Source organism: Odocoileus virginianus, chromosome 1 (assembly GCF_023699985.2).
Source record: "Odocoileus virginianus isolate 20LAN1187 ecotype Illinois chromosome 1, Ovbor_1.2, whole genome shotgun sequence".
Lineage (NCBI taxonomy): Eukaryota > Metazoa > Chordata > Mammalia > Artiodactyla > Cervidae > Odocoileus > Odocoileus virginianus.
The window spans coordinates 68,803,329-68,827,541 of record NC_069674.1 but is presented as its reverse complement, the minus strand read 5'-3'; the positions used below and the strand labels follow the sequence as shown (position 1 = coordinate 68,827,541).

The following is a 24,213-nucleotide window of genomic DNA, read 5'->3' as shown; positions in this document are numbered from 1 at the left end:
AAAAAAAAAGGATTTAACTCAGCTGACTTTACCAGAACTAAACCTATTTTCAGGAAGTCAAAGGAGAAATAGCATCATAGTCTTTCTTGGATTTCAACATTTAAGGAAGGCTTAGAAGGCTATTCACTAACATAGAATAAAAATAATAACAACTACAACCACAGGATTCCGTGGTGGCTCAGCAGGAACGAATCTGCCTGCAATGCAGCAAAGATAGGAGACGTGGGTTCGATCATTGAGTCGGGAAGATCCCCTGAAGGAGGAAATGGCAACCCAGTATTCTTGCCTGGAAAACCCTATGGACAGAGAAGCCTGGCAGGCTACAGTCTGTGGGGTCGCAAGAGAGTCAGACATGACTGAACATGCACGCACAACCACACCAACAGCCAAAACACTGACATTACACCCCCTGCCTGCCATCTGCCGTGAGGGCGCTCTCTTTATTATCAGCTCATTTCATCTACATAAACCCTCGATGGAGTCAGTAGTGTAACTGTTAATATCATCCCTGTTTACTGATGAGGAAACAGAGGCACAGAGAAAGTAAGTAACGTTGCCCAAGGTCACACAGCTAGTAAACAAACGGTAGGGCGCACAGACAAACCCAGGCAACCTGGCTCCAGAAGCCACTACTATATATACGACTGCTTCTCATAAGAGCCAGGGCAGGAGGGCAGTGGGGGGGGTTGTCACAATATTTGTGGTGGGTCCCCATGGCTCAGAGGTGAAGCCAGTAAAAAATTTGCCTGCAATGCAGGAGATGCAAGTTCAATCCCTGGGTCAGGAAGATCCCCTGGCAACCCACTGCAGTATTCTTGCCTTGAAAACCCCATGGACAGAGGAGCCTGACAGGGTACAGTCCATGGGGTCACAAAGAGTCGGAAACGACTGATCAGCTAACACTTTCACTTTCAAATGTCATAAATGAACTTTAAAAAATGTAGAAACTAAGCATACTTAATTGAGCCCCTCCTCCATCCACTGGGCAATACTCTGGGGAAACTTCAGTAACAATAACTCAGAAGTGTGGCAAAACTGTCAAAATGAAATAAACCAATTTTACTTTACAGCTGAAAAATAGAAACAAATGGAATGCCTAGGAACTGCAAACCAATTGCCAATCACAGGTCTTTAGTTTTACATGGAGTTCAGTAACATACTGAACAGAATGAAGTGCTGCTCCACAAGCCACACCCAGTGGTAAACAACTACGGGAAACGCAAGGGAGGAGGATGCAGGGCTACGTCTTGCCACATTTTCCTTAATCGTAGAGTTTCCTCTCTTTAATAAGCTCCACTGCGCGTTGTCTAATTCGACATGCGTGGATTTTTCAAGACACTGGCTCTCCCTACACAAGGACCATCTCATCCACACACTGTGCCAACATCCGAAGGCCTGCCTCTGTAGTTGTGCACTTTCGGGAAAAGATTAGCTACAGAGGTCCCTGCTGCAATCACCTGTGAGGCCTCCAGAGATTATCACGTTCTGGCAAACTGTCACCACGTCCAAGTCTGCAAATTTAATCAAGCTTTATTAGAGTCAACAAAACCTTTACTAAATCATCCATACAATTACTTCTGTTTTCATTTTTAATTAAGGTAAATTTTACATACAGAAAAATTCACCCTTAAGTGTTCAGTTCTGCAGATGTTCTGTGAGAAACAGACAATTGTGTAACCAGCCCCATGAGCAAAATACATTCGAGTTTCATGGTGCAGAACAATCCCCTCCCCAAACTCCCTGCTACTCTACATCTAACCTCCCCCACCTCCAGCTCCCAGCACCTTGCTCTTTCCAATACTAATGCAACTGTACAGTCTGTGTGTTTCTGAATCTGGCTTCCTTCACTTAGCATAATACATGTTAGATCCATCCATTTGTTGCAACAATTTCATTTATTTTTAGTAGTTCATTTATTTTTATTGCTCAGCAATATTCCATTGCACGGAATGTGTCACAGTTGGCTTATCCATTTACCAGTTGAGAGAAAACTGAATAGTTCCCATTTTTGGCACTTGTAAACAAAACCCAAGAAAAGCTGCTCTAAAACCTGCGTGCATGTTTTTGTATGAACATAAGTTTTAACTTCATTTGGGTAAAACCCAGGAGTGAGTCATACGGTCTGATGTGTGAAGGGGTCCAGTGGTTCCTCATTCTCTCCAGCACTTGGCACAATTTCCGTTTATTTGAACCATAACAAATGTGTGCAGAAGTACCTCATGGTAATTTACATTTCCCTGATGACTGATAAAATGGACCATCTTTTTATGGGTTCATCTATATTATCTTCTTTAGAAAAATGTTAAGATCTTTCATCCATTTTTTAATTGGGGTCATTTTCTTTTGCTAATTCTTTAAATGAGTCTGCAAAATTCTTTATATATTCTGGATAACAGTTCTTTGTCAGATATGCGATTTGCAAATATTTTCTGCTACAGTCCATGGGGTCACAAAGAGTCGGACACAACTGACCAACTTCACTTCATTTCACTTCTGTCAGTTTGTAGCTTCTCTTTCTGATAGCTTTCAGAGCCTCTTTAAAAAGCAGACTTTTATGGAAGTCCAACTTTTTTTTTTTAATGGATCATGCTTCTGATATCCTATCAAAGAAATTTTTGCCTAATTCAAGTCACAAAGATTTTTCTAATAGTCTATAGTTTTACATTTAAGACTATAATCCATTTTGAGTTAATTTTTTTGCACACTGTGAAGTTAAATATTGATTTCTATTTTTTTTATTACTTGATCCGATGTTCTGGCACTTATCACAGACAACTGCTTTTTAAACACCTCTGTTTAGCCTAAGAATGTAACAGTAAACAAGAGAGTACAACATAATCAACTCACTAAAGTACACAGTTAGCAGGCTAAGAGAAGAGTAGTAAATTCATGCACAATGGCAAGAGAAGGGACTGAGCAGCTAACAGCTAGGAGGGATGTTATTTATACTAAGCGATAGTTCACCAGGCAGAGAATAACATTCTAGGAAGAGGAAATACCACAAGCAATATACAAAGATTTGAAAGAATAAGGCTTATTCAGGAAATAGCTATGGGGCAGGGGGAGGAATTCTTCTTAACCACTTTGTATTCATGGCAGACACTACTCCATGCTAGCATTTTGGGCAGGATGTTTTAGGGAACTAAAAAGCTGAAAACTCATTAAACAAAAGAGCAACAAAAATTGATCCAATCACTACTACAGTATAATGTTTCTGCACTGATGAAAGCGTAAAAAGGCCTTCAGAATAAGCTGACAACCCCCAGCCTAGAAGTTTCCCTGGCCCCTCCTCCAACTGACCCTCCCCAAGACGGGGGGGGGGGGGGGGGGGGAGTCTCCCCAAGCTCTCAGGCTCTCCTCCTGAGAGCCTGCCTTCCCCAGGAGGCCTTCACTTGGCCCTCCATTACACGCGGATCTTTCATTAGCACTCAGGAACCAGCAAAAGCACCTGTTCAAATGAGAACTGCCACCTTCCCAAACCCTGCTCAGCCCAGTTAGAATCAGGCAAGGCACATCAACAGCAACACTAACCTGCTCTCCTTTCCCAGTCCCTACTCCGGCCCTTGGGGACTCTTCCCCCAACGCCCACTGGAACTTAAGACTCCTATGCCAAGTCTCTAAAAGGACTGCTTCTTGCACTAACAGGGTTGGTGGCCCTGAGGACACTACTTTTGCAGACCCTGGGAATGAAGGCCCTTGTTCTTCCAATGTCCCTCTTCCGCAGGGCCAGATGGAGGTGCGGCTGCTACTGTCACTGTCCCCAGACTCAGACTTTCCCATTCTTATGACTTATTACTGGGTTCGGATGGAAGAGCACAGTTCTTCCAAGTAAAGTTTAAATTTCCCATAACCCTCTTCAACTAAAGGTTTCATCCCATCTCAACATTTTGAACAGCACTTTATCTACATAACTTTTTGAATGAAATATTTCCTACATAACACATATATAGGATGATGGCTAAAACTCTTGTTTAAAGAATTGCATTTTAACCTTTTTGAAAAAGATATTGGTAAAATAATTTATCAGATATTAAGAATAGAGAATAATAAATCTTGTAAAGTCAACTGCTGTCTGGATAAAACTGCCTCTATATCCATTACACTTATTATTTGAGAATAAATAACACTTTCTTCACTGAAACTATAGCATTTTCTTCTATCCTATCCCACATGCTCCACACATCAGAACACATCCCACAGTTTCTACTCTGGAAGAGTAGTTCAGAGACTGGCAACTGGAGAAGAGAAGCACAGATTTTAAGGGAATTCCCTGGCAGTCCAGTGGTAGGACTTGACACTTTCATTGTCACGGCCTGAGTTCAATCCCTGGCTGGGAAACTAAAATCCCACAAGCCATATGAAGAGATTAAAACACACACATGTGAAACACACACACACACGTGAAGGAGACCTGAAAGGTCATCTGACCATATCTATCATCTCTTATGTTTGCAAAGGTTCACCTTCCCTTCTCCCTCCCCTTGGCACAAGCCCTTGATGTCAAGGTCCTCCTCTCTCTGTTCCTAAGAACTGAAACACAAGGCCCCTGACACAGGAGGCACCCAATAAAAGCTGCTGCTGATGATACCAGATTAACAGGTAACTTTCAGTTGTCACTCTTCCCAACTCCTGCAGCATTTGACACCCTCCCTTCTAGTCCTTATTTCTCCTTTCACAACCCAAGTATCAAACATCTTCATTCAAAAATCTCAGTAATAATCTCAGGACTAAACTTGGAGTCATGAAACCTGTGTTGAACCCCAAGCCCTTGTTAGTTTGGGGGAAAAGATGCTGAAATTTGTTAGGTCTCAGTCCGCTGAAATTTTAAATATGAGATTTGGTGCTCTGATGCTCTATAATTTTTTCTGTTTAGCTAAACTTAATGCTTTCTTTCTACTATTATTCTTTACCTTGTCATTTTTTAAGACCTACCATAAAAAAATCAGAACCTAAAAGAATATGACAGCTAACGTATCTATTTCTAGTTAAGGAAAATCAGTACACTGTGATTACTTTAAAGAGGAACTTTAAAAATTAGAAATTATGTTGTATCATGAGGCAGGAGAGATGAAATGGCCTCTCCATACTGAAAGAAGCATAACCCATTTTGATACAATGCTTTTCAGGAATGCAGGTCACCAAAATGGTTCAGTTTTAAACAGTCATAAAATGTAGACTACTACAGGATGGCTGGACTGCACATCCAACACACAATCCTTCATATAAACATTCCCTCTGAGTTTTTGAGCATTTGGGTGTGCCAGAGTTTAACATGACACTTGCTCATAAGAATCTGGAGCACAGCTATTAAACTCTTGTTTACCAGCAGGCAGTGGCAGGTCACAGGAAACTGCTAGTGAAGAAGTCTCCTTTCCCACAAGCATTCTAATTTTTATTTGGGGACCCACTGGTCTTGAACACGCACACTTTCCAACGAAGCTGACACGAACAGAGGTGTCAATGTGAATGTCCATATCACATTCCCCAGGGAATGAATTCAGTGGCAGGTGATCTGAGCTACTGCAATCCAAACTTTAAGACTATGATACAAATATTTATACAGGTCTAAAACATTTCCAAAATAAAAATGATCACTTCTTTAATTCAAAAGCACGAGAGGATACCATCATACTTGAATTACAGTATTTTTACAAATAAACTTTATGCTTCAGTCTAATTTAAATGTACAAATTTATAAGACAAAATAGTAGAACAACAAATATCTCATGCAGTAAAATTTAAAATGTGACTTTTACAGCTGCATAGCATCATCATGACTAACACCGCTACAAATAAATGTTTCAATACCAACACAAATATGATTATAAAATATAACTTTCTGGCAAACAACAAAGGCCCAGGCATAAGAGGAATGTAACTTTTTCATATTCGACAATTATTTTCAAGGCCAAAACACAATCAGTTGAGATTAATGCGTGTACAGCTCCATGTCAATATAAAACTTAAAATTACCTCATTGAGAAAAAGCTTAACATTTAACTTTGTGCAGCATTAAATCCACAAGTAAAATACATGGAAATACAGGGAGAAAACTCATAATTTTCAAGTTATTGTTAAGGAAGGTATTCAGAATCAGAAAACTGAGATTTGAACTTTGACTCATTAGTATCTCTGATTCCTCAAACTACTCAGTCACATCTTCCATAAGTCTGTTTCACCTTCTATAAAATGTTGTCAAACTAATAATTTGATTCATCCAATTAGGTTAATTACTCAGGAAAATCAGAACACAGGAAAAGTTGGGGAGGGGTAGTGGTGGTGAGCGGACAGTGGCAAATAAAGGTACAGAAAGTTGGTGAAGACTGTTTCAAACATTTCTACTAATGGAAAAAGTTAGAAGTTGTTCTCTATTTTGCACCTTTTACAAAAAGCTTTTTCAAATGACATTTTAAGAAAATAACTAGAGCTAATGATAAAAGTTTTCACTATAATCTGAAAATATGAAATCTGCGGTGGAAAACTTTGCTACAGTTCCAATGCAAGAGAACATTCATATCAAAATCACAGTGAGGACAATGTTAACTTGTTTATTTGATATCAATGGTACTGCTAATGTAGACGCATCCCACAAAGACTGAGAGTCAATTGAACCCATTGTTCAAGGCTGCTAGATGTAACAACGAGTTAACTGTGGCTCAGAAACTCATTTCATCATCCTGAAACCGTTCTGGCTCATAGCTCATGAGTCAAAAACAATAAACCAAACGCTTTAACAACCCAGGCTGCCTATCCAGGTTATTCACCAGGTTTGGCACTCAATGACTTTTAGTCAATGCCAAAAATTGATTCTAACATCAAAGGATAAAGATTTACGACAAGAGAACATATTCAAACCCTAAAGGTATAACAAGACCTTGCAGTACAATGGAAGCATTGTTGGAATAAGTACACACCATTTGGAAGCCAGATTCATTTCAACTTGAGACTGGCAAGCGTATTCATAAGTCAGTCTTACTCAGATCATAAAAACTACAGGAAAGTGCCACCTTAAATTTTTTGGAATAAGGCAGGATGTGCATGTACGCACACTAAAGTAAACAGAAATGTCCTGCTCAAAGACTTGAGATGGACTTTTGTATTAACCCTTCATTCCCATTAGGTACTCTCCTAATATGATTAAAGGTGAGAAAACTGACAAACTGACAAACTAAACTATTTGCTTTACCTTTTCAATATTGTGACTCTAGGAACCCAGGGACCAGCGGTACACACTGCAACCCATTCCAGGCACCTCAGGACTGCCCTAGCCCCAAGCAGCTATCAGTAATTGCTATGTGAGGCCTACAGATCTCAACCCAGAGACACACACCTCCTTGCTAAAAGAAAAACTAAAAGCCTTCCGAGACTATGACCGTAAAATCAAACTACAGCTCAGATTCCTGATCTAAAGGAAAAATATAAACTATCACTCTAGTCTAAACCCTAGAAGCATCTACACTGTGGCAACAAATAACTATTGTTCAAAATGCTTTAGGATCAAGTATCTATTTTAATAAAGTTCTCTGTTCTCTGGGGTTCTAAAGGCTTGGAGAAGATACAGGATATTTACTGATCAAAAATCCTGTTGCCTGTTACTTTATTACAGCAGTATATAAAAGATCATGAAAAGGAATTAATATACAGTTTATATTAGATAAATAACATTTAAAAACAAAAAGCTTCTTTCAGATAAAATATGCTCTCTTCCTCATTCTTATGGCTTTATTAATCAATTCTTCTGTTCATTTAACTTGCTTAGAGAACCAACAAGAAAGGAGACCCCCAAAAATCAAAATACTTCTCGCCAAGATCAATACATTATTTAGTTTTAAGAGCCAGAAGCAATGATGAGAACTGTGCTGGATTTCTTTTCTTTAGTTTGCAATTCAGTACAGTCAGATTTCAGTTTGCAGGGAGAGAAAAAGAGGCAGTGTTTTAGGCGTTTAAAAGAATTCATCAGGCTGCAGAAGGTCATCTATCTCTGTACTCTCAGTCTGTCTTCAAATATATTTACCAAAAATACTGAAGTTTCAAAACATTAATGAAACTCATAATAACTATGAATTATTATTATTGCATGCGACATATTGCTAGAACCAAACTGTTTAGGTATAAATTTTAACCTGGAGACCACACCACGATCATCTGGTCAACTCTTTTAAACCAAGCAAAAAACATTGACTTAAAATCTCATGGAGAAAAGAGGACAAGAGTTTTCTACCCTTAAAGAAGCAGGATACTACTCTGCCTGAACAATGGAAAAAAAGAAACAGTCATGTAGAGAGACTGCTGGCTAACTGCCGCCCTCTGGCTGGCAAGATGCCACCCTTCAGCTGGAAAAGCATTTAACCAAAACATTCATTTACAAATGTCTCTAGCTGTGATGCATTTTTAATGTTGTATACATCTCTAACTTAAGTAGAAAACAACTTTGAAGAAGAAAATGAGGAACAAAGTCAGAAATTTCTCAGGATTAAAATTAAAACACTATCACAGGAACATTTATTTAAAAGAAAATAATTCTAAAAAGGGAGAGATTTATCAATAGTTACAATACTGAAAGAAGAAATGCCGGAACACAATCTGATTATAGAAATGCAAAATGTAAATTAATGGTCAGGTGTCAAATCATCATACCACCTAGCTCCAAAAAAAAGAACCTAAGCCTTTCCCTCTATGCTTACTGGAAAAAGAGATCTGAACACCAGGCAGGTGCAACTGAACATGGCCTGGAAACACAAAGGTCTCAGCTCAAAAGGAGGTTTCAGTGTGAGGGCTGGACCATATAATGTAAAAGAGATCATGAACTATCTTGGAGGGAGACTTAAGCACGATTTCCCCAGTAGGGAGAAGGGGGGATCAACTGAAGCAACTAATTTTAGTGCTATAGTAGTCTTACTACTGAAAATTTTAGAAGTACAAATGTCATTACATCTGCCTTGGTGAATACAAAGAGGCTTTTCTTCATGCAAGCAGCTCTTATTGTTAAAGAAATTTTATGATCTTTTAAAAAGGATAAACAAATGATAAATCAAAACCAAGCATAAAGAATCAAACAGTTTCCAATGTATAATAAGTGCTTTACTTTAGAACTTAAGTCTATGAAGCTGGTGACTTAGGACTCCTACAAATACCAACAAGAACAGAAAGATGAGAAAAGCTTCCTACCCCCTTACAGCACTCACTGGCAGTGCCATCCATTTGCCAATAGGAGTATTCTAATTTTTATTATTTTCTCCTGTTGTTTCAAAGTATTATTTAAATCTCACCTTTTTTTTTTTTTACTTTTGTTGGAGTCATTACTTTCGTGATTATTTTTACTCCAAAAATGTTATTTGAGTACAAAATTAAAACACTGTGATTTTTAATGGTGGTTTAGAGCAGAACAAATTATTTTATACAATTAATGTATTTTTATTTTATGTTTTTAATGTATTTTTTAAATGATACAATTTCTCCTTTAAAAGCGAGTTCCCTCACATAAGCTCTCCAAGTTTACCACAGCACAGCAGTCGTGCATATGCAGAGGGGGACTCTGCTTGGTTTTGGGATTGGTCCAGATCCAGACAGAGTTCCAATGCATGAAAAGCTTTAAAATTCTACCTTGGGGAGGTTTCACCTGCCAATACCAATTTCCAAGTATACTTTTCAAAAATTGTTAAATTTCGGCATAAATACTGGAATCCTCAAAATCAGTCATCTCAGAAAAAAGTAATTTCAACTGATCCCTTTTATTTAGAAACCCTGCACATCTTTGTTTTGGTCAAGTCACATAACTTTTCTTCAGCTTATTAAAAAAAAAAAAATCTACCTAAAATAGAGTTGTATTTTTTAAATAACAAATAAATGCACTGTCAGCTTGTAGAAACCTGGGAAACTAGGTGTCATATATCAACTTTCATTATCATTTCTCCACAAATGCTGCTGCCGCCATTGGTGTCCGTATGCTTCCTCTTGCCAAATTTGTCAATTCCTCAATTTCAGCATTTAATTTATGTATTAAACACTCCATTGCTTCTTGGCCTTTATTAGCATTTGACGATATCACACTTGCCATTAGCCCTTCAAGGTAACTGCTGAGACTGACTCCCTTCTCAGTAATTATGGCTTCTTGACTCAAAATAGCTCTTTCTGGGGCTTAAGGATGTGGTTTGTATGTAAGTCTCTCATTACTGAAACCTTATTTGTAAATGAAATATTCGCAGATTTAAGTTCCACTGTTTTCTCTATGGCATCCACTATAGAATGTTCTTGCACATATGTTTTGGTTCTTGCTGCACCAATAATAAATTTCACAATGGAAAGCAGTCCCCACTCTGTGCTGAGAAGTGCATGGCTATGCAACTTTTCAGAGGGATCTATGTGTTTGTTCAGTACATCAACTCAAACCACACTCAGGTTCATAGGGTTTGGGTATTTCTGCACTGCAGCTGTTGTAACGATTTCCCATGGGTGGTCAAAGACGTGCTCCAAAGTCCAGATCTTAGTGGTGCCGGTAGCCAGCAGTGTCCAGGCGGTACTAGGGCACAATGAGGCAAAGAGGCCACTCTTGCCCCCAGCCTGCCCCTCAGCTGCCCCACTGGCAGCCCCTAAATCTCACGTTTTACATTATACTTTTATTAAAAAGACTCTCCTTGAGGAAAAATACCAGACATACCTGTACAATGCTCCAGCACAGTGTCTTGCAGAAATCTTTAATAAATATCAGTAAATATGAGGAACACGGAAATCTAGATGAATTTGAGAGTCAATTCCTCGGCAGGTTGATAAGAGGTCCAGGAGGATGACTTCTCTCCTCCCAAGGAGGAGAGAGGGGTCTAGGGCTCTTGAGGAGGAGATAGGGGTCTGGAATTCTCGAGGAGGAGGAAAGGACAAAAGTTTTTTTTTCTACATTCCTTAGGAAGGATTATATAACATCAATGTATCCTGCTTGAAGACAGTTTCTCCTTCTTGAAAATTGTCTAACTAATCCTGTCATCTTAAAATGTAAATTGTGGGAGTGGGTCTAGTAAGACCTTAAGACATTCTTTTGACTTATTGTAATAACCAATTAAAAAAGTATATAATTCCCTTGCTAACACTAGCAAGGGGGAAACTCTCCGTCCCCCTTCTGATGTCTATGTCAGATGCTTTCCAATGTCCTCTTTCACTTTAATTAAACTCTGCTACAACTCAGCTCTTGAGTGATCAAGCCGAGTCCCTGGTCCCGAAGCTAAATCTTCTTTGGAGATCACGAATCAGACATCATTCACTGTAAGTTATCGAATTTATATTCAAAGCCATTGTTTACGTGGTAAGACTATGAAGTTTTCCCTTTATTGTTTTCTAAATATTCTATATTTGACTATAAATATAATCAGAATGCTTTATTTTTTATAGTTGTGATAATATTTTAATAATGAAGGGTATATACAATGATGACTAAGAATATGGGCCAACTGCCTGGACTTGAATGATAGCTCCTAAAATTCAACTTAATTACTATCCCTAATCATCACCTACAAAAACAGAATATAATAAGAATACCTATCTCAAAATTGTAGTGAGGGTGACACAAAATAATGCATGCGAAAGCACTGACAAATAGAAGGCCTTAATACATATCAGTCAACAGCTTCACTGTTAAGAGTTGTGGGCTTATCACCTGAATATGTCCCACAGTTACAAGTTAGGGGTTAGAGATTTTCTTGCTCCGCCTGGAGGTCATAATACTTTATATATTGTTTTCATTAAAAAGAAAAAATCTGCATCAAGGGTAATTAAAAAATATGCAGGAAACAAGTCCTGGCCTTTGACCAACAACTAACTGAAACAGGCTGAGATGGCACCCGCGTACTCCTTCCACGTCCCCTCAGAATCACTCACAGGGCTATGTTGTGGCAGAGCTCTAGAAAACCCATTCCAGAGCACGCTGGCTGCTTTCACATGTAAATGTTCGTCTTGTTTATGTGGAAAGTGCTGTATTACTAGAACTTCAAGAGCAATCGACAGGTGAAGGGGGTGGTTACCTTAATGGATGGTAGACATGTACAAACTTCTAACTGATTGGACTGTAATCTTCATTCTGATGACCAACTAAAAGACTGTAATGCAACCCAAAAGTATTTTTCTGTTTTTAACATAACTCCTATGATAAAATTTCTACTTACAACACTATTGTAAACACTTAATATGTAGTAATTTATTTAGTCTTTGCAACTACTCTCTGAGGTAGATACTTTTAGAATCCCCAGGTACAGCTGAGGGAACAGCAGCGAAGAGAGGGGAAGTGGTGAATCTCATGACTGAAATCCACACAGTATCTCTTCTCTTAAACTACTAGGCTGGTCGCAGCTTGGTGACTGGTACCAGTAACTACTTCCTATTACCAGAAACCCATCTGGAATGTCTAAAGCACTTGGCGTGTATACCTTGAATGTATCAGAGGGCAGAGAGGGTAATCATGAGTGTCTGCTTATTCAACTACAAGAATCTTTTCCTCAAGAGAGTTATGAAATGATCTTTCCTTTTATTCAATCTGCATGGGAGCTATTAAGGGGATATTGTTGGGCACCTACTTACAGTACTCATTCATCTTATCTGAAAAAGAGTTGCCAAATTAACCTAACTACTTAAAACTTCATCAAAAATAAACAGGAGGAATCTCCCTCCCTCTAGCTGGCGCCCTCACTATTTCTTCCCCCAACAGAAACACTGCCCCTGATGCCTCACACTTCCTGAAACTTCCACCCACCACTGCTGCAGTCAAGTTTCAAAAACAGCAAACAGATCCCACTACAGCCCTGCTTAAAGCCCTTCAGCACTGCCCCATTTCCTCAGGCCACATTACTTTGCTTGTGATCAGTCTCCTATAAAAACGTAAGGAGCGGAGATTTCCCTGGTGGTTCAGTGGTAAAGAATCTGCCTTGCAAGGCAGGTCACACGGGTATGATACCTGGTCAGGGAACTAAGATCTCACATGCCACAAAGCAACTAAACCGGCAAGTCACAACTACTAATACCGAAGCTCGTGTGCTCCGGGGCCCGCACACCACTAATACTGAGCCTACAAGCCACAACTAGAGGGTACATGAGCCACACAGAAAGATCCCACACGATGCAAAGAAGATTCTGTGTGCCACAATTAAGGCCCAATGCAGCCAAATAAATAATTAGAAAATAAAAAAGCATTTCTTGACAGCTTTATAAAAATATATTTAAAAAATAAGAATTATTGACATGTCTCCCCAAAAGTTGCACACAAATTTTGCAACGGAGACACACAATTTTAGTCACGAAGAAAACAATTTATTTAATGTCTTAAAACTCCAAACATAAATAACAAAATTCCATCTCTAATTTCATAAAGAAATTAAAGATATTTCCAGGCAAGTCCATAAATATTTCCTGAATGTCAGAAAAGTTTAACCAAAAAGCCATAGAACAGCATACAGATTATATATCAAAAGTTTTAGAGGAATTTAGGAACTTCTGAATGATAAACTTTCCCAGTAGCAAAACACTTCATTTTATTCAGGCTTATGTCATTAGCACAGTCATTCTGCTAATGTCCTTGGAAATTCAATTCATTAGCACTTTGTTTTAGTTGTATATGTATGTATCAAAGTCTTAGGCAGTATCCTTAACCAACTCAAAGAAATGTAAAACTGCAGAAACATGCCAAAGACCAAAACTTCAAAATAACAGCTGTCCACCTTCTACCAACAGGCCAATCAGAGATAGATGTAGAGAGATCTGGTTCTGTAGCATCCATCCCTCCACTACATCAGAGCTCTAAGCCCAAACGTCTTAAGGGGACAGCCAGGCCTCCTGTAAGATGAGCGCGTGGGACTATGGCAGACCATCTAAAAGGGGCGCAAACCACAACCTAGGTCTAGGGCACAGCCGTCAGAAAAGAATGCGGATGCAGGGTGGCCAGAAAGTCTCATGTTTTCAGAATACAGAAATAAGGAGTTTTTATGTGAAATATTTCAAGCTTCCAAGCATTGCCAGGCACATGAACACATTCACAGGTGTGATCCAACCCACAAGCACCATTTTTCACCTCATGATAGTGTTGCTGCTACTGCTGCTAAGTCTCTGCAGTCGTGTCCAACTCTGTGCGACCCCGTAGACGGCAGCCCACCAGGCTCCTCTGTCCCTGGGATTCTCGAGGCAAGAACACCGGAGTGGGTTGCCATTTCCTTCTCCACACGATAGTGTAGGTCTTATTTATTCATTTAATAGACAGGCATGGTTCCATGGTGCCACCCTTGCACCACATACTCTGCTAGGCACGGGGACAAGCACTGAGTCTCACTATGTCCTCATTCAGTAGAGGAGAAAAGCACCCAGACAGAACGCCATGAACACTGTGGTCAGTGCAGTAACAGAGCAGGCAGAGGGTATGAAGCAGTGAAAAAAGACTCCTGAGTCTGCAGAGAAATGGTCCAAGAGGTCAGGGAAGTCTTCTTCCCCACGTTCTCCCCGCTGGTGAGCCAGAATTAGTCTCTTAAGTCTGCTTCTGTTTTGTAAATAAGTTCATTTGCATCTTTTTTCTTTTTTTTAGATTCTGCATATAAGCGATATATATTTCTGTTTGACTTCACTCAGTGTGACAGTCTCTAGGTCCATTCGTGTTGTTGCAAATGGCATTATTTCATTCTTTTTATGATTAAGATTCCATTGTATATATGGACCGCATCTTTATCCATTCTTCTGTTGATGGGCTCACAAGTCATTGTTAACTCCCATGAATTCTAGATGGTGCCATTAAAACAAATAAGCCATTACTTAAATCTGCATTTGTTTGATTGTAAATGAGGCCAAACTTTCCTTCTTTATTAGCTATTTCTGTTTTTTCATTTGTAAATTCCCAGTATTTTTACTTTGCTTGTCTTTTGATTTGGATGTTTTTTTCTCTCTTAAAAAATAAGAGTTCAAGAAACACATATTCTTTTGGAGTCTCCCCACCCTCACAATATTTTAATTTTTCAGTGTGTGTGATGTATGATTATCCCTCCTTTTATGATGTTGTCAGCCACTGATGACCACTGACACATCCATTAATTCATTAGGTGTTACAAAATGCTGATATTGTAGTTTTGTCATTTTTTCTTTTATTTATTTCCTGGAATATTTTGTAAACTGTTCAACTTTAGTAAAACTTCACTAAATAATCATTCTCACAAAGAATATGAAAAAAGAGAATATGCTTAGAATATATTGTTAACCATAAAAGACTCATAACAAGATGGTATGATAGATATATTAATTTTCTAATAAACAATTTATAAAGGAGACTAGAAAAATCAACGCCAAAATATGATTAATCCCTAAATATTGAGGTTAACTATTTTTTTTCCCTTTTATACTCTTGTAAGTTTGTTTTTGTTTTTTGCAATGAACACGTATTAGCTTCACATTTGGAAAAATAACACACCACACATATTGTTAGATAAAATGACTAAAAGGATTTTAATAACAATAACTATAAACTAGTTTCAGACCCCAGAGGAAGTAAAGAGTTTCAGACCCTGGGCAACTCATAGTAGCTCTGTGGGCGTGCTGTTTCAGAGATAAAATTCAGAAGCTGAACTAGATGAGCAGCTTTCCAACTGTGAAATCATGCATGTGAAGTGTTTCAGTACCTGGACCAGAATGAACACTCAGTCCATGTTAAATTAATGCTGTTTATTAACCAATGGCTCGCAGCAGCAACAAACAGAACCTGCCAAACAAGCAGCAGAATTTCAGACCCACAACTCTCATTTCAATCATCTGCCTTTTATTTTTAAAAATGAAGACTCCTAGATACAATTTCTATTCAAGAAAAGATTTTACTGGTCTAAAATCACTTGATCAGATAACCCCTACAGTTTCTGGTAGTATTATGACACTCCAAACACTACGCATCTGTGTTCTCATCCCTATGGCAAGCCTAGAAATATTCTTGATGATCACACAAATAAAACTCCAGTTCAATTGTACTTGTGTGATTCTAATATACTGTACTGTAATTCCGAGACCCTTCCATCATTTTCCTCCTAATCTGTGTTCAAATTATAGACATTGCTTACCAAAAGTTTCCTGAAATTACTTCCTAGTTGAAACTTGCTGCCTTTGTACACAAAGCAAAAATAAAATGGCATCTTTCTGGTAATGTTTAAAAAGGTGTCTTTTAACTTGAAGCAAAAGGGCTCTTTAAGCAACGAAATCTACCTCTCAAATAATTTTCGGAAAGAACTGAAAGGCAGCATTACCTGCGTAGTCTACTAATCAAGACACTCTCAAGAATACGGTAAAGCACAATATTCACTTGTACAACTTTCCCATCACATTAAGTCCTTCAAGAGCAAACCAGTATAAATAACTCTGAAACCCAGAGAACTGACCAGATAAGCTATGTTTTGGACTTTAGCTTTGGCAGTATTTCATTCCTTGCCTTTATTCCAATCTTACAAATGAGAACAAATAGGTGCTCATGTTTCCATGAGCATCTTTCTAATTAAGATTCCTATTATTCTTAACAGCAAAAGGTTAATGACGAGATAAGAAACTGGTACAAGGATAGGGTAACAGATAACTTGACCTTCTCATTAGACTCTTCCTCATTCCAGGATCCATGACATCCATCTGGAGACATGTTTGGCTTAGGAAAAAGCATAAGGACTTCGATTTCACCCAGAATTTAGTTTCAGCTCATTAGTCATTACGTACTAGTTTTATGACATTGGTCAAGCTATTTAACCTCTCAGGATCTGGTTACCTCACCTGCAAATAAGTGACAATAATATCTAGAATTACAGGCCAGTCAAGAGTCTTAAATAAGAATGATTAACAGCTTTTTAAGAAATCTCCACACTGTTCTCCATAGTGGCTGTACTAGTTTGCATTGGGATGGGGAGGGAGGTGGGAGGGGGGATCAGGATGGGGAACACATGTAAATCCATGACTGATTCATGTCAATGTATGGCAAAAACCACTACAAGACTGTAATTAGCCTCCAACTAATAAAAATAAATGAAAAAAAAATAAAGAATGAATAACTGCAAAGCTGTAAGGATTTGTTTCTCCCTCTTCCTCAGTAGCTCAGAAGGAAAGAATCTGTCAATGGCAGAAGACTGCAGTTCGACCCCTGGGTAGGGAAGATCCCTTAGAAAAAGGAATGGTAACTCACTCCGGTATTCTAACCTGGGAAACCCCATGTACAGAAGAGCCGGACAAGACTGAGTGATTAAACAACAACTTCTCCATTATACTTGAAAATTCAACTCTGATTTATCTCTTTTTTCTGGGAAAAAGAACTGCCATAACAATTCAATAGTGGGAGTGTCCATCCCTTCCAGCAATTCTCAAAGGACAGTTCACAAATCCCAAGAAATCCACAATATCGAAACCATAACAATACCAAGATACTACCTTTTTCGCTACTGACATTTGCAACTGACAATGTAAAAACCATGGTTAAAAGCAGATGCCACAGCACCAACCAAGGCAGGGACCCCAAAACGCACTAAGAGTCACTGTATTCTTTACTGACAAGGATCGCAGTTAAGGCAATGCCAGTTTCACTGAGGAGTGTTAACGAAAGAGTAAAACATTGATTTTATTAAACCTCAATGCTGAGTACCGAGTCTGTCTAATAAAAATAGAAAGCACTTGCACTGCATCAATGGATGTTTCAAGATAAAAAATATTTGGCAGTTGTTTTACATTTGGGCAGAAACAGTCCCTTTTCCTGGGACCTTTCTCACCTGACTGACAGACAAGCAATGGTTATCCAAACGTGGACACCTGGCGTGTTGCTGCTGCTGTTGTTTACTTGCCCAGTCCTGTTTGACTCTTCTCAGCCTCATGGACTGCGGCATGCCAGACTTCCTTGTCCCTCACCAACTCCAAGTTTGCTCAAGTTCATGTCCGTTGAATTGAATTGGTGATATCATCCAACCATCTCACCCTCTGTCGCGGTCTTCTCCTCCTGTCTTCCATCTTTCCCAGCATCAGGGTCTTTTCCACTGAGTTGGCTCTTCCCATCAAATGGCTGAAGTATTGGAGCTTCAACATCAGTCCTTCCAATGAGTATTTATGGTTGATTTCCTTTAGGATGGACTGGTTTGATCTCTTTGTGGTCCAAGGGGCTCTCAAGAGTCTTCTACAATACCACAGTTCAAAAGCATCAACTCTTCAGTGCTCTGCCTTCCTTAGTGCTCTGCCTTCTTTATGGGCCAGCTCTCACATGCATGCATGACTACTGGAAAGACCATAGCCTTGACTACACAGACCTTTGATGAATGTGTAGAGAAACCCTCATATATTGCTGGAAGAAATATCAAATAGCATACCCTCTGGGGGAAAAAGCCATGGTTCCTCATAAAATTAAACATAGAATCACAATATGACCCCAACAATTCCACTCCTAGGTATATAACCAAAAGAAGTGAAAAGCAGTACCCAAACACATACATACATTAACAGCAGCACTATTTGTAACAGTCAAAAGGTGGAAACAACCCAAATATCGACCAATGGATGAATGGATAAACAAATTGTGCATATACAAACAGTGGAATACTGTTCAGTAATAAAAAGGAATGAAGGACTCATCAAGCTACAACAGGATGAACCTTAGAAATATTAAGCAAAGTGAAAGCAGCCAGACCCAAAAGGTCACATATTTTAAGATTCTACTATATAAAACATCCAGAATAGGTAAATTCATAGAGAAAAATTGCAGACTAGTGGTCGCCTTGGGGGTGGGTAACAACTGTTTGATGGCTACAGGATTTCTCTGGGGAATGATGAAACGTTTTGGAACCAGAAAGAACTGGTGCCTGCACAACTCTGTCAATGTATCAACTGCCACTATTCATCTTAAAATGGTGAATGTTTTGTGATGTTCACCTCAATGGTGTTTAAAGCTTGCACAGATATCTCATTTTCTAGTCATGTATCTCCACCTCAGCCAGAAATACTGCCCCCAGCTCAGTGATCTCCTCTCAACACCTTTATCCTGGCTCACACCAGAGATGCAGGTGGAGAAAAGAGAAAAAAAGGGGGGGGGGGGGGTTTAAAAAGAACTATGAAAAGACACAGTAAAAATGTACGTTTACACAAATATCGAAATTTTGCACCAGGGCAAAAACACCAGAGTACACATCAAAATTTCCTTGTGTGTGCATGCACAGTCACGCAGTCGCGTCTGACTCTCTGTGCCCACCAGGCTCCTCTAGTCGTGGAATTTTCCGGCAATAATACTGGAGTGGGTTACCATTTCCTCCTCCAGGGGATCTATTCAACCCAGGTATCAAACCCACATCTCCTGCATCAGCAGGCAGAGTTTTTACCACTGTTTCCCAACTGGGAAGCCCAAAACTTCTTTAATAAAATTCAGAAACAAATGAAAGTGAAAGATCAGCAAAAACATCAGAAAATTCAGGTATCAAATGACTTCCTCCTGAGTTTCAAACTTCAAACCACAAGGCAGAACTGCACAAAAATTTCTCTGAAACACCCATATTTCATATTTGAGACACAGAAGAAAGTAACTTTTTGTAAGGACTGATCTTATTAATGCAAATAAAATATTGCTGGCACTATACAGAATGTTAAGAACAATAAAATCTTTCTTCAAATTTAGTTACTAAGTAACTCAGGACTAAAGTGTAGAAGATGCTACATACTAACAACAGAGGGAACCAGTGTTTCTTGCATTTCGAGTGACTATTTCAAGAAGAACAAAGAAGAAATAGTACATTAACTTCCAAGAGGTAAAAATATATTATGCATAGTATTATATAAATATTATTTTTATCTTTAATACTATTGTAGTGATTTGAGAACATATCACTTCACTCACACCCTTCCACAGTGCAGTCAAGCTAACTGGCTGAAAATTTTACCTATAAAAGCTTTTTTCAAAAATGTCTACTCAAGTTTGCACAATAGAAACAAATTTTTGAAAATATTCAAATGTCTTTCCTTAAAAGCACTCTGACCAAATGATTCATAGCTGGAAAAAAAAATGAAGGTACAGTGGGAATAAGCAAAGCTGATACACTCTCTGACTGGGGAGGAATGCTACTGACAACTAACGGAGGCATTGATAAGGCACCATGCCTTGAGTTTCCCACTAATTTCCACTTAGTACCCAGTAATCCTATTATTCCTATTGTAAAGTCCACCATGTACACTGAAGTAAGTACATTGGGAGGTTAACTGATGGTATTCATCAGTAACAATCACTTAGAAGTGGTTTCTTTCAAGCAAGACTTTTACGAATCCCAACTGCATTTTCTCTCAAAGGGCAGCTCTCAAGATCCCTATATGTGCTAATTTAACAGTTAGGTAATATATGTCTTTATCCAAGTCAATGATAAAAATATTTAACAAAATGGTTTCAAAGACAAAGTATTTCACTTCATCACTAACAAGCTCTTTGAAAATTAAAGTGAAGTCTCTGAGTCATGTCCAACTCTTTGTGACCCCATGGACTGTAACCCACCAGGCTCCTCCATCCATGGGATTTTCCAGGCAAGAGTACTGGAGTGGGCTGCCATTTCCTTCTCCAGAGGATCTTCCCGACCCAGGGATTGAACCCGGGTCTCCCTCTTTACAGTCTGACCCATGCAGGCTAAGAAGCTCTTTAGAAGTCAGCAACCAATCCGTTATCAAGACCTCTCACGGCTAAAGCAGCCTCATGGTCCCATTGTAAACACTCTATACTATGTTATCCATATGAAGTAACAAAGAACAAGAAATGTCAAGACAGAAGTTAAGTTCACACACCATTCTCAGTGGGTAAGCTAAGACTAGAAATCAGTTGCTTTCACAAACCCTATTAAAAAAAAATGAATTCTTGCATTATTTAATAGCATCTTTTTCTAGATCCTCACACCTTGAAGAAAACTAAGCAAACACAGACACACACACAAGAAAAAACTAAGAAGCTATCCTTGACTCTTATCCAAATCCAGTTAGCTCTACCTTCAAAAGAAGTCTGCAATCTGACCATTCTCACCTCCTCCACTGAAATCACCTGCCCACTCTGCTGTCACAATCTGCCCAGACTAGACTGCAGCAGTCTCCTCCCTGATTTTCACACTTTCACTCCTGTCACTCTACAGTCCACATCCTACACAGTAACCAGAGAGACATTACTGGATTTTGGTTTTCTTTTCTCTTTTTCAGTTTTGAAACAACAAAATTGCACTAAAGTACAGTACAAAGAAATGGTTTCCCCAAACCAGCTCAGAAGTTGCCAATGTTGATGTTCCATCATACTCAAATGCTAAGAACAAGGATGGTCTATGTAACTACAATAAAATCATCAAGATCAGAAAATTAAGACTGACAGACTACTATGACTTAATGCTCACACTCCACCCCAGGCCACCCCTTATACATGGGGGAGGCAATGGTTGGACTCGCCATCCAGTCTGCTCTCCCTTAACACCCTATCCTAACCTTGGCTGAGCTGTGGCATCCCACATCAGGCCATCAGGTAGGAGAAATCCTGTCTTCACCCTGCTTGGCCTCTGACTCTTGTGACAACTGTCAGGCCCTCCCAGCATGGACACTCTGTCCAGGCCACCCTCCTCATCCCAATTGGGGCCAAATAAGCTGCTCAGGCTTCCCAGGTGGTGCTAGTGGTATAGAACCTGCCTGCCAATGCAAGAGAAGTAAGAGACACAGGTTCAATCCCTGGATTGGGAAGATCCCCTGGAGAAGGAAATGGCAACCCACTCCACTATTTTTGCCTGCAGAATCCTAGGGACAGAGGATCCTGGTGGGCTATACAGAACATGGGGTCGAAGAGTTGGACACAAATGAAGCAACTCAGCCCACACAAGCTGCTCAGGGGCCATAAAGCCTCCCATATCCCCTCCTCACACTGTGAGTACCTACGTTGCCATGCATTACCTAATGGCTTTAGGACAAAAAATTGCTGAGGAGAAAGGGGAAAGGGAGATTTATCACTTTTAAATGGACTTAGGTTATTTCACTTCATTGCTCAAAATCCTCCAACAGCTTTTTAATCTCAGAATAAAATCCAAACTCTTCTTCTTGGTCCACTAGGCCCTATAAATCTGTCCCCTACCTTCCTACATCACTTGATCTAATCTATTCTTGCTGGCCTTTATTCTGCTTTTCAAATATAGTAAATTCTTTCTTACCTCAGGTCTTTACACTGGACGTTCTATCTCTCTGAAAGCTCCTCCACTTCCCAAATCCACAAGGTCTTGGTTCAAACATCATTTCCAGAGGCAGTTTCCCAGTTTCTTCCTCATCCACCATCCCCACAATCCCTACCTATCCCCTTCCCTTTCTTCACAGCACTTATGACTGATACTGTATCACATCAAGTTATAACCCACAAGGACAGAACAATTTCTGTTTACTATTGCATCCTCAAACACCTAGAATATAGCAGACACTGAATATCTGCATGATGCCTGAATTCTTCAAGAACACATCTTAATGACATAAACTAATCAATCATAATGCCATCTTACATCTATATGATATGTGAAGATATTAGAAATGGCTGTGTAATTTTAAGATACTGACACTACATGGTGCTTTATTTTTTTTTTCTTTTTTTTTCCATTTATTTTTATTAGTTGGAGGCTAATTACTTTACATCATTACAGTAGTTTTTGTCATACATTGAAATGAATTAGCCATGGATTTACATGTATTCCCCATCCCAGTCCCCCCTCCCACCTCCCTCTCCACCCGATCCCTCTACATGGTGCTTTAAAGTATGCTATTATTTACAGTAATTCTGAGCACTATCTGTGTTAAGCTTCTCTTTTTCACAAATAAGGCTCAGAAAAGTGTAATGACCTGCTCAACATTACAGAGCCAATAACTGACAAGATCATGACTGGAATCAGGGCCTTCTAAATTTACTATTATACCAGGCAAGTGTCTCTGCATGTGTACCTTCATTAATACTCAACATCCTTTACTTTCAACTTAAAGAATTATGGGAATGTTTTTAAAAAAATAGCAAGAGGCGCAGAAATACCATAGTTTTCTATCCTACCTACAAATGTATATCTTACTAACAGACTAGCACATGCACTGACTACAGATATATTACATAACAGCATCAATTTTATAGAATTGATAACGGGATTTTTAGCACCATATTCCAAGATTTAGGAGCCTACAGCCCACCATCTGTTTTTCTTACATGTGAGCTAAAAATGGTTTTTACATTTTTAAATGGTTGGGGGGGAATTAAATAAAAAGAATATTTCATTACACCTGAAAATTAAACATAATTCAAAGTACACTGTCCAGAAATAAAGTCTGACTCAAACATTACCACACTCATTCATTTTTTTACTGTCTCTGGCTGATTTTGCGCTGCAATCACAGGGTCAAGTAGCTGCAACAGAGGTGTGGCCAGAAAAGGCAAAAATACTTACTACCTGTTCACAGAAGCAGTGCCACAGTGTCCTGATTTTTCACCTCTCCCCACATCCTGGTCTTCAAGAAATGTTCCTTTTCCATGCCAAATTCAGGTAGTTTTCCCATAGCATCTTATTCTACTCCCATCACTGTTCATTCACTTTGAGAAGTGTAACTGTCTTACTCATCTGACTCCCCAACTAGAATACACTATGCTGCAGGGTAAGGCCACATCTGCTTGCCCATTATTGTACCCCCAGTGCCAAGCAATGCCCACTTATACCAAGTCCCTAATATTTGCTGAATCGGAGGAAGACAGATACACTAAATTTGGATGAGCTAATTTAAAGAACTCTCAAACATACGAGAGTTTCTTCTAGAAGATACCAAATATACAGACTGCTACTTTCCAAAGGAGCCACACAAATAACTGTATCTACCTCTTGGCTCAGTTCAGTCGCTCAGTCGTGTCCACTTCTTTGCGACCCCATGGACTGCAGCACGCCAGGCCTCCCTGTCCATCACCAACTCCTGGAGTCTACTCAAACTCATGTCCATTGAGTTGGTGATGCCATCCAACCATCTCATCCTCTGTTGTTCCCTTCTCCTCCTGCCTTCAATCCTTCCCAGCATCAGGGTCTTTTCCAAAGAGTCAGTTCTTTGCATCAGGTAGACAAAGCACTGGAGCTTCAGGTTCAGCATCAGTCCTTCCAATGAATATTCAGGGTTGATTTCCTTCAGGATGGACTGGTTTGATCTCCTTGCTGTCCAAGGGACTCTCAAGAGTCTTCTCCAACACCACAGTTCAAAAGC

At 39.2% G+C, this 24,213-nt stretch overlaps 1 protein-coding gene and 1 pseudogene across 12 annotated transcripts in view; both read right to left on the bottom strand.

Annotated features, from left to right (window-relative positions):
* The window catches only part of SRPK2 (SRSF protein kinase 2), a 248,141-nt gene that overhangs the window by 167,185 nt on the left and 56,743 nt on the right, over window positions 1-24,213 (bottom strand). The gene's annotated exons all lie outside the window — the stretch shown is intronic.
* LOC110146566 (PRELI domain containing protein 3B pseudogene) lies at window positions 9,115-17,849 on the bottom strand (annotated as a pseudogene).